An 11,274-nucleotide genomic window follows, 5' to 3' on the forward strand; every position below is an offset into this window, starting at 1 on the left:
AACTAAACAGTTTCAAAGATCATTAGCTTCCTCCGTTTGCATATTTAAGACTGGGAATTAATCAGATTTTTTTGTACCGTCTCAGCATTCAGATGGCACTGTTTCTCTCTTGGTTGTATTTTGTGCATCCACAGTACGCAAACTAATGGCTTCTATGTGATTCTGTGAATATACTTTAATTTTTTTCCGTGCACATATACGTTTAATGTAATTCATACCCTGTTCTTTCCATAAGCGTGTGAAGAAATGAGGCCTTTCCTGACAGGTTGACTCACTGGTGTGTGATGTGTTTACTGAAGGCAGCAGCGCACCTCCTTAGGCTGATATTATTCACTATATTCACAAAACTACGCTAGCTAACCAGGAGCATTAAAGGTGACCATTTGTCTGATAGTACCTGGCTGTTGAGTTAATTTGTGCTAAAAATGCCTCATAGTCAAAGAGCCTTCCGGCCAATGCATGCACACACACACACACACAAAATAAAGATGGACAAAAGCATATGCATGTTATGTATAATATCTTCTACAACAACATTGAAGCTAGTCACAGCTAATGTTAGCATTGTGTAATGTTTTATATTTGTGTACCTGAGTAGCTTATATTAACTATATTAATAAACAGAAAAAAAGTGATGGCTGGATGGCATGAAAAAACGGCTTAAACTGAACTGGAATTCCAGGTGAAGCAAATGCTACAAAGCAATAGATCCTGGATCCTGTGGCAGAATCCCACTTTAACTATTTTTGTCCTTTATTTTAGGAATTAACTCGTACCCTTGCGTGGAATGAAAATATGGTTCTTGAAGAATTGCGTAGTATATAAATCACTGTGTTGTTTATGAATCAAGGCTTTAAGTAATAAAGTGGTCCAATTTTATTCAGCCGAATCTGTGCTATATGAAAGGACTGTGAACTGAGAAACTGAGATTTCTCTTTTATTCCCTCTATTATGCCACATTCAATTGCATACCTTGAACTGAACAACTGAAAATGGGATTAGAAGAGGACTGCTTGCAAAAAAATAGATTTTATGCAAATTCAGGAGTATTGTACAAGGATAGGTTTCATACATTTTGCTCAGGGAAGTGCAAAAAGCATGTACTATGCATTTGTAATATAATAATTGTTTTGTTTATGCTGACTATAGGATTGACTACTTGCTTAATTTTATCTTGTTCGAAGTTCATCTCTTTCAGAGGTAAAATTGATTCCTGGGAATGAATCGTCAAAACAAGAACGCAATTTCTGCATGCGCATATCTACCTGGAATTGCAATTGGCCGGAGTAAATTGGGAAATGGGATGGAGAAAGCATATTGATCTTTGAGTAAAATTAAATGAGACTACATTACAGCATAACACAGTGCAATCTACTGTATAGAGTGTGCTGGCCTGAATGAGTTTTTGAATTGTATCTGTTTTATGACTCATTCTCTCTTTGCTATTCTGAAATGAGGTGTAATTCACTTAAATGTGTATGCATCAAAGGCAGTGGTTATTACAGGAAGTGGCCAGGTTTAACCAGTATCCATGTAAAATACATTTTTGACATCATTAACTAGTTTGAACAGTTTCTGACACATACTTTCCACTCTCGAAAGAAAGAAAGAAATATTTTATGTGGTTGTTTAGTAACCAAGCCTAACACATGATTTCTGAGTATGGATTTTTGAGTACACTGAAATTCTCATGTGTAGAATCTGTAGATGTAGATACATTTTCAAAAGTGAACGTAAAAAAGCACAGCTGCACAGATAGAGCCATCCAATACTGTTATCTCACTGAATGAAACCCATTTCTCTTCAGGGGTTCTCTTAGATAAATGTGCTGTCTGTACTAATCCACTATATCATCTTCCATGTTGTCACTGTTCACTGTGTACTGCCGTACCTTTACTTTTTGCACTGCAGAAATTGCCACTGGTGAATATTATAGGTGACAGCTTTCATATTTGTGCATCAAGGTGGTTAATTATGATATGATGGTTTGTTTCTGGGAAACAGAAATGCATTTCAACTAGAGCTCTTCCTTGCAAAGTTATTATAGCTCATTAGCTATTTATTTGAATAGGTAATGGCACACATGATATTGTGATTATCACCAAAACTTCATGGCTGTGACTAATACTAAAGAAATGTAGTTAATTACAAAAATCTGTGTGTTTAAATATCTTCAATGTCAACTGCTTGAGCAAGAGCGTAAACAGCACATGAAATCCATTCTTTCTCGGAGTGATGGCAGCGAGTTTAACATTGGAGTTACTTCATGAGGCAAATATTCATTTAGACCTATATTTCAGTCCCTCCTCAGATACCAGTTTTAGCATATTAGTCTATTTTTGGTGCTAGTACCCTCACTAAACTTAGATACCTTATGATATATTGTTTTTGCAAGGTTTTTATCTAAATGGGCTCTTTTCCAAAAAGAATCACAGATGCATTACTGGAAAAGCCCGACTCCCTGTAGGATTAGCTATTGGCCAGAGCACATGAATTGGAGGTACTTGGGACCTGGTATATGTCCTTCCCTGACTGTATCACATGGCTTGCATTTCCTGTCATTATTCTTTAAAGCACAGATCATGCCATTGTTCAATTAAGGGATTGTTTATATTTTTCTAGCTGGGGAAAAACGGTTTTAACATAAATATATGAAAATAAAATTTTTTAAATTACATGTGAACATGATGATGGGAGTGTTCCCCAAATTGATTTCCATTGGAGGTTAGGAACCGCCCCCTTTATGGAAAAGTTGTTGAACGAATCCTCTCTAGGATTAAGTTTCACACTGGAAACAAAAGATTCTTCTGCTGGAGAAAAGCAGTGATAGTTGATAGGCGCTGTTCTGCTCACTTTTGTTCTCTTAATGCTGTACTCCGCTGTCTATATCAGCTCAGGAATTCCCATAACCTGGTAGGTTATTTGTAAAGGACCTTGAAGGCAAACTTGCATACATTAGAGATATTAATGAATACAGATGGGGACAGCTTAGGAAGACTCCCGAAGAAAAGATAACTTTTTTTTGTATTTCAGTGCCTTCAGGGTTTGAACATTGTTCATTGTTAGCTGGTATCTGTAAAATGGATTGCGTCATTTGAGTCAGATTCCAATAAATGCTAAAAGCCTTGAGAGAAGTCAGAGAACAGTGCGGTGGTACAAATTCCAAAGTACAAAGTATCATAGATTTCTGAGGTCATATTAATGAAGGTTGTATTACTGATCTTAATTACAATCCCATTTTAACTTGTTGCAAATCCTGCTTTTTAATTTTAGAGATTACTGCACAGAAGTTGTTTTGTAATGTTTTGAAGATTTCTTTACATCCAAGTAGAATTGTATAGTTTGGCCTAATTTGTAAATATTGTTGGCTGTTGTAAGCTGAACAGAAATGCATTCAACTGTGTTGACAAGAGACATTGTTCTGTCACGTTTCAATAGCCTACTATTTCCCTTTTTTAGGTTTTAAATCAAATGTAATTTAAATCTAATTTAATTTGGCTCTGTATTGTTTTTAGAGATTTTCACCTTGGGTTTACTGGACTCCAGACAGCTGTAGCTGGTTACCATAAGTAGTCCAGTCCACTGCAGAAAAATATAAAGGTCAAACCAGTCTGAAGTTGTTTTGACAAGAAGGCACCATGACAGATATTGATGACGGAATAGATACTGTAATTTGGCCTCATTAAGTTCAGGTGTACTGTTGTCGAAGGCTAATGTTGTTATTAGTTCTGTTGTTGTGACTGCTGCAAAATGTTATGTCTTATGGTTTTAACAAATGAAGGGAGTCTTGGTGGCAATAGGAAACTGGTACAGAGAACAGAATGTAGTTTCAACGTTATAAAAAGAACCAACCAAGTATAATGCATCCAGCCACTTGTTTTTCGGTCTATTTTCTACATCAGTGGCTCTGAATATAAACTAGACAAGTAAAGCTTTGAAGCCCAGCTTCCCCAACTGGCACTGAACACATCTCATTGTCTGTTCATTTGTTCTCTCCAGCTCTGTCCACCCGCTTCCACATTTCTGTGGCTTATCTCCTGTTTTCATTTTTATCCCATCACGCATTGGCCTCCGCTGCGGTGCACGTTAAATTGCGTGTCCCATTAAGGCAGACGACGATGGCTTTTATATTTCTTCTCTAGCTAGATTTTTGCTCATTAGGCTTATGCAGATCCTCAGTGCCTCTTAATTATGTACGAAAACTAATTACGTAGAAAAACTCATTTACAGTGGTATTTTGTCCTGTGTTTTTTTTATTTATTTTTTTATATGGGTTGATTTTGACTTTTTTTGCCTTATGGCAGACAGTGTTATGTCTAATCAGGGATTTCCTCGGCTGGGTTAGCCGGGCCTTTGGGCTTTTGCTGCAGTACAGAAAGACCGGTTTTGGGTTTTTGTTGGCACGCTCATCCACGCCAAACAGGTTGTTCTTGCGACAGCTGGTACAGATTCCCCTAAAATGGGAGGCCAGTAGTGGCTGTGCCGGCACAGCACTTCAGGCCGAGAGCTCTGAGTTTTTCGCGTGAGCAGGTTTCGTTTTCATTTATTCATTCGTGATGTGGATGCAACATTAAATTCGATCTCAGTCAGTGCTGAATAGGGACAGTCATTTGAGTGATTTGCAAAATAAAAAAATAAAGAAAAGGCCCCGATTTAATTTGAACACTGTGTAGCCAAAAAATCATTTTCTTGTAATACAACAATCCAGGAAGGCCTCATTAATTGAATAACAGTTTTCTTGGTGGTTTTGATCGAATCGCGGCGTGACTATATTAAAGTGCATTATTTGAGTCGGGAGGAGTGGGGGGGGGAGGGGGTTTTTACTATTCCAGCAGGTCCAGTATGGCCGACACACACAGCGGGGCCTTCAGTGCGGCTCCACCCAGGCAGGCAGCGGCAGCCGCGGAGGCCCCTATCTCTCAGTCACGCCAAATGCTTCTGGTTCAGTGCAATTTGGGAAAGTGCTCTGAGCCAGAGAACTTGTAATACCTCCAGGATAGCATAATGAATTAAAGCATTTGGAACTGCCTCAAAGGAAAGGCTGTACTTTTTTAGTGCCACACTTTTATGTGGAGCTCGGCCTGTTGGTGCTTGTGAGCCCCGCCAGTTTGAATGCCGCTGATGCAATTTTCATGGCTTTTGCTTCTCGTTTTTTCCCTTTTTGTAAACTTTGGTTTCACCGTTTCTTTTATTTGTCGTTTCTTCCATGTGCCAGATTTGACAAGCGTGTCATGTTTTGCGTGGAGCGCCTCTGTGCTAAAGATGCAAACATCTTAAGATGCTTTATAATTTAGGAATGTTTTTTTCAGCAGCACATGCCATAAATACACATTTTAAAATGTGTGCATCTGTGTTGAATCTCTTTGATCTCTCCTCTTGAGGTGTCAGTTGGGCAAATCAGAACCTAAGGAGGCCTTTCAGATTTCAGTGTCTGAAACAATGGTGCTGATTGATGATCTACTGTTCAGAAAAAAAAGAAATGGCATTGTTACTGATTTATTTTATCATTTGGAACTTGGAATACCTAATTACATTGCATTGCTGCAACATCATCTTGTAATTTGGGAGAGTGCAGCCTGGCATATGTCTTCTGAAATTTGCATAGCTAGCCAGCGATTATTATTATTATTGTTTTTAAAATAGGCACCGATCATTCTCCCTGGAGGACTGCAGTGCGTGTACACTCCCACAAGCAAGCTGCGGGTGTCCCCATGAACAAGAGGAGGTGCTGTGGTTCTGTGACCACTGGAGCTCTCCCTCTCTGTGTGCAGGCCTGAGCCATGCCCTGGGGTACTGCTGGCCTGAGCCATGCCCTGGGGTACTGCTGGCCTGAGCCATGCCCTGGGCGGCTGACTGCGTGGCCTGACCTATGCCGGCCGTGGGTATGTGGCCTGACTGCTGGCTCTGCTGAGCAGCGGCTCATGAGCGCACTACTATTCTGGTCCGGCTTTTATTTTAGATTATGAGGTGTTGTTGCTGCTTTGACAGGATGTGTCACCCAACAGACTCAAAGTTTCAAGCTTCAGAGGAAACCGCAGATTTTAGGCTCAGCAGTTCAGCGTTTACGATGGCTTTCATTTGTTTCTCTTCAGCTTTTTGATGCACCGAAAAGCACCCTTCCCAGCTGTGAGTTTTATATGGCACTGTGAAAGCTTTTTAATTGTTTATCATGCATTTCTCTGTATCCCCTTGTTGTGGGGGGTTGTCAGCTGATGCAATTTATCTGAAGATGAAAAAGTGACACCGGCATGAACCTCAGCTTTAAGAATAAACAGATGCGGTCTCATCAGATTAATGATTCTCAATTCAATAATGCATGAAGTGAAATCAGCATATCAATACCAAGTCATCCCTATTCCTTTAGTGCACTGTCCTAGATTTTACTACATTTTTTAGTTGGACTGCTAAATTCGAAGCTTTCCAACTTTGTTTTCACCTGGAAGTAGCCCTGCAGAGAATTCCAGTTGAATTCGCAGGTTTGTTTTTCAGAGTTTTGTGTGGGTAATGCATTATTCAGATTGGCTTGGGTGAGTGGGGGATTTAGGTCTGTGCTACATACCCGTTTCTTCAAACTGCTGCAAGGAGGTCTGGCAGCACAGCGCATTTGTTGTCATTTCCTGCCATTTCAGCCATAAGACATGGAATAAATTTATAATGAAATAATTGTATTTCTTCTTTATGCAGTGGCATTGTCCTCACTCCGAATGTGCCCTGTTTAAGGGAGCGTGGCAGATAGCAGCCGCAGTGAAAATTGGCAGAGGCTCACTGCTTAAGCAGATGTTGCAGTGAAGCCCCCTCTTTGCTGCCTGTCCCCCATACAGCTGCCAGGTCTTCTCATAGCAGCTATACAGAAATGGCTATAAAAGCAGGAAGTTCAATTCCAGCCACTCGCACCTTTGTTGGCCATGTGCCTACACCCCCTAACACTTACAGCCATCTGCGGCTAAGCTCTGTCCTGTTTCCCTGAGCACTGTGGGGAAAGGTAGGATTCTGAATGGAGTTGCATGGAGATCAGATAATGTATGCCATAATGGGGCTTCTGTGGTCAGATATGTGAGGAGGCTGTATTAGTCCCTCAGACAGTGGAGTGGCTGTTTTTTTGTTTTTCTATTTCGTCACTGGTCATCACATCATGTTTACGCAAACCATTTCCCTGAACACAGAAAAGTGTTTTATTGTCACGCTTATTTTCACCAAAAGCGCTTATTTTTGAGTTTAACCAGATGCCCTGGATATGAGCATCTGCTAAATGAGTGCAGTGCAAATATAATGTACTGCCTGCTTAAAATAGCACCAACCAGCTACACAGTCAAGTGTTTAAAAAAAAAAAAATTCATCTCCTGGTTTTCCCACATTTATTACACGATAAAAAAAGTTAAGAAAAACAAAAAAAAAAGACCCAAGACCATGTGGCAATCTTACTTTTCCGTGTAACAGTGCTCCTCCTTACAGATTAAGTGAATGGTTACAAGGATAGAACACCAGCCAGGAGCTGTTCGTTAGAGTAGTGCTGAATCCACCCCCTGCCTGCGCACATCCAGCCCCCCCCCCGCCCCCCCCGTCGACCCCCACCGACCCCTCAACCCCCAACCGCTCTTCCTCTTTCAGCCCTTCAGGGCCTGTGTAAGGAATGTGATCACGGGCGCGGAGTGGCGCTAATGGTAATGGAGGTCATTCTCTTTTTTTTCCTCCCTCTTCAATTGAATGACTTACTTCCTGCCCACAGCTCCATTACACAACACAGCTGGGATGCTGCAGATTGCACTTGTGTGTGTGTGTGTGCATGCGCACACATGTATTTCAGCTTGGCAGCCACCGCAGTTGTGAGTGTTGCTGCTCAGCACCCTAACATGTTGTTGCAAATGATTAGGTGGTTGTGCGTGTGTGTGCGCGTGTGTGTGCGCGTGTGTATGCGTATGTGCGTGCGTATGTGTGCGTGTGTGTGTGTCAGCCAGCACCCAGAGGTCCCAGACAGGAGATGAATGAGCCTTGCCCTCAGGCACCAGCCAGGCAGACAGGAGGGGTGGAAGGAAAGGGGCGACTAATGCGCCACACCCACCTCCGCCCAGTTCACCCTCCCACAAACGACCGCGCCCATCTCTGCTCTGGGAGTGGTGCTGGTGTCGGTTTGCGATTCCTCCGCACAGCGCCAGACGCGGTCCGGATGTTTACACCCCTCCAACAGCACGGCGGGACCGCTGTAAGGGACACCAGGGCCGCAGAGTGTCGCGCCCCGATGTGACGGGCCTGGCCTTAGCGATGATAACCGTGCTTAAGCGGGCCAAAGCGGGCCAAAGTGGGCTCTTCCATTCCTTTAAAAGCTCTTTGTCTGTGCGTCAGCAGACAGGGCTGCATTATTGAATTTGAGCCTGCTTCCAAGACCTTGTCCTGTATTTGTTAATAAAAGTTGTGCTTGCCTGTTTTTTGGCAAGAATCCGCTCTCATCTCCTAATGCACAGGCAGCCTTCAGCATGCCAATAATCAGATATTCCCTGCCCGCTTTGAGCAACAGGGGGAATTTTCTAGGTCAGGTCCCACTGTCTCCCTCTTTCAGCATAAATAATGCAGTGAACTTCCTGTAAATGAGTGCGTGTAAAGGGGAAATTAATTTATTCCCATTTAGCTGCAGCGGCTGGATAATTACCATGGGCGAGGATCTGCCTTTTCATCTCTGAATTAGACACCCCTTTACCTATTAGCAACATTTCCCTCTGTTTAAATGACAGGATTGATGCTAGCTGTTAATTACCCCCGGATAGTTTTAATTTCTTACTTTGCACTTACCCCTGTTTCTTGTGATAATTGAGGAGGGCTGCAAATCTCCAATGAGCAGTGTTATATGAGAGACAGATTAGGCTTGAGAAGGGTGAGTTCACTTGGTCTTAACTTGAGGATTCAAACATGAAAGGGCTTTGTACTGATTCCAAACCTCAAATTCGACTTATCTGCTCCTGCTCCATTAGTTCTGTTTTAATTTAAAAATGATATGTCTTTTAACCAAAAGCCATGAAATTGCATAAAATTAATTGAAGATTTTATTAAGGCACCAAAATTGAATTATGTTTAATTTATACATAGTACATATAATGTGCGTGTGCATCAGTATGTGCATTTGCATGTGTAAACCTGAAATTCTGACCAAAAATAAAATGAGGGACAGGCTTCTGGCAGGAACACAGCTGGCAACATCATCCTTACAATTACACCATTGACCTTGAATGGTTTTACTGTAATGGACCTACTGTGTCCAATTAATTGTCCAAAAATAATGTCCATTTAACCTCCCTGGATGCCTGCTTCTTTATGTTCCGCCTCCACGACAAAAAAAAAAAAAATGCATTAGCATCATTTTAATGTATTTAGAGATGGTGTTAAATATCAGCTATGTAGGTGTTGGGATGAATGTCAGCTGGCTAAAACTCGGCTAAGTTACTGCAGTTTCAAAGTCTCTTTTTATTAAACGCAGCTGAACTAACCTATGCAGCAGGTCACCTGCATTGTACTTGCAGGCTATTCCCGGCATGTCTCACGTACTTCATTAGTGGCTCTTTCACCCAAACAGGGAACATTGCGGGTGGCTGGCTGGATGTTTGCGGTAAGCTTCAGTTCAGTTGTCACTGTGTGTCCAGAGTAATCACAGTAAGTGGAGTATTAGCTGCTGTGCTCTGTGACGGTGGACACAGACTGTGCCGCCTTCCGGCGGCGCCACAAGACATGATTGGCCGTCAGGCTAAAATATTAATCACACTATTTTATTTATTTATTTATTCATTCACAAGTTTTCATCTTGTGACTATTGTGCCGGAAATCATCATTTTGAGTTCATATAAACAGGGGAATGTGTCCTGTTTTTCTGAATTCTGCAGGACAATACTCTTTTAGGGTAAACAATGCTTTATAGTTGCAATGCTTTCTTATAGGACTTCAAAGAGTGTTTGACCGTACTGTCTACTAGGGATGCAGGCTGTGCTGAATAGTTGATGGCCTATCGTATTTAATATTCTCATCAGTGCTCGGAACATTTTGTTCCCTTTATCTCTGCTTTTTTTTTTTTTTTTTTAAACTTGCGCCCTCACAAACCGAAGCTGTCGCTTTTCATTTCTCTGGGACAGAGATGTTTTTTTTTTAAAGGTTAGTCTCCGTGAGGTAGATTTGCACGGGAGTAATTTATTTGTGTCTTCTCATGCGTTCAGCGCTGTGCCTCTGATGACCTGACTGCCACTTTAACGCCACGCGGGGCAAGTGTGAGTCTCACATCGGCACGGAAACGCTCATATTTATTCAAGGGGTGCACCCTGGGCCCCTCGCTCTCCTGGTGGAAGAGAGCTCGTTCAGTACCCAAGAGTTGTGCTTGCGCCTCTTTACGTGCTTTTCGCCAGCGAGGCGGCGTGGCGCCACGTTTCAGGGTTTTAAGGCAATTGAGCATGTCGATTACCTGAGCAGGTCCAGTAATTGACGTGCTTGCCTCTCGGCTGCTTCGTCCCCTGTCCATGATAGGCAAGTAAATGAAACGGAACAAGTTGTGTTGAAGGGATAAAATGGATCCGTTTTGCAAACAAAAAACAAAAAAAAAAAAAAGATGAGATGTTTGCAGGTTTTAAGAAAAGGAAAGACCTTCTGGATAGCGATTGAAAACAAGTCAATTCCACTCAAGGTGTTTTGGAGTCTGGCGGGTCGTTCAGGTCTAAATGGGTCACTGGCAATGACCTGACCTTTAAACCGCGTTCTTGCTGTTAAAACCATCCCCACTCAGACAGCAGTCTTGGGATTGTCCTCACAGCCTATTAGCACTGAGGGAGAAGCTTAACAGCTCACTGGGGGGATTTTTCTGTCAGCCTATCTTTTGTGCAGCCGAGCACCGTTAGGAGATTGCACTTTAAACCCGGCCGTGCGAGCTTGGGTTGTGTGACCGCTAATCCCAACCTCCCCTTCTTCCGGCGCTGTCACATGCATATGAGGCCACAGCGAATGCGCTGGGCACCTGCCGAAGGGAAACAAACAGGATTCTGGAATTTTCGCTGCAAGCAAAGACGCGCTGAACTGAGTGCTTCTGCTCAGCCTTTCTTTTTTTGGTTTGATTTTGGCTGTGTTCACTCTGGTAGGCTGGTTCACTGTTCATGTTTAATGTCATGAAAAGGGCTAAGATTACAGTGGGCACAATTAGTGTTGCGCATGTATCCTTTTTTTATTGTAAATAAGTGAGGTCTGACTAGATGAAAGCTTGATGTTGGATTGAACTTGTTTGTGAGGAAATAAGTAAATGGTTTTAGTGTC

At 42.1% G+C, this 11,274-nt stretch overlaps 1 protein-coding gene across 7 annotated transcripts in view; it reads left to right on the top strand.

Moving 5' to 3' along the window:
• nrg1 (neuregulin 1) overlaps nt 1–11,274 on the top strand; it is a 145,047-nt gene that overhangs the window by 86,274 nt on the left and 47,499 nt on the right. The window lies entirely within an intron of this gene.

Source organism: Anguilla rostrata, chromosome 14 (assembly GCF_018555375.3).
Source record: "Anguilla rostrata isolate EN2019 chromosome 14, ASM1855537v3, whole genome shotgun sequence".
In the NCBI taxonomy this organism is placed as follows: Eukaryota; Metazoa; Chordata; class Actinopteri; order Anguilliformes; family Anguillidae; genus Anguilla; species Anguilla rostrata.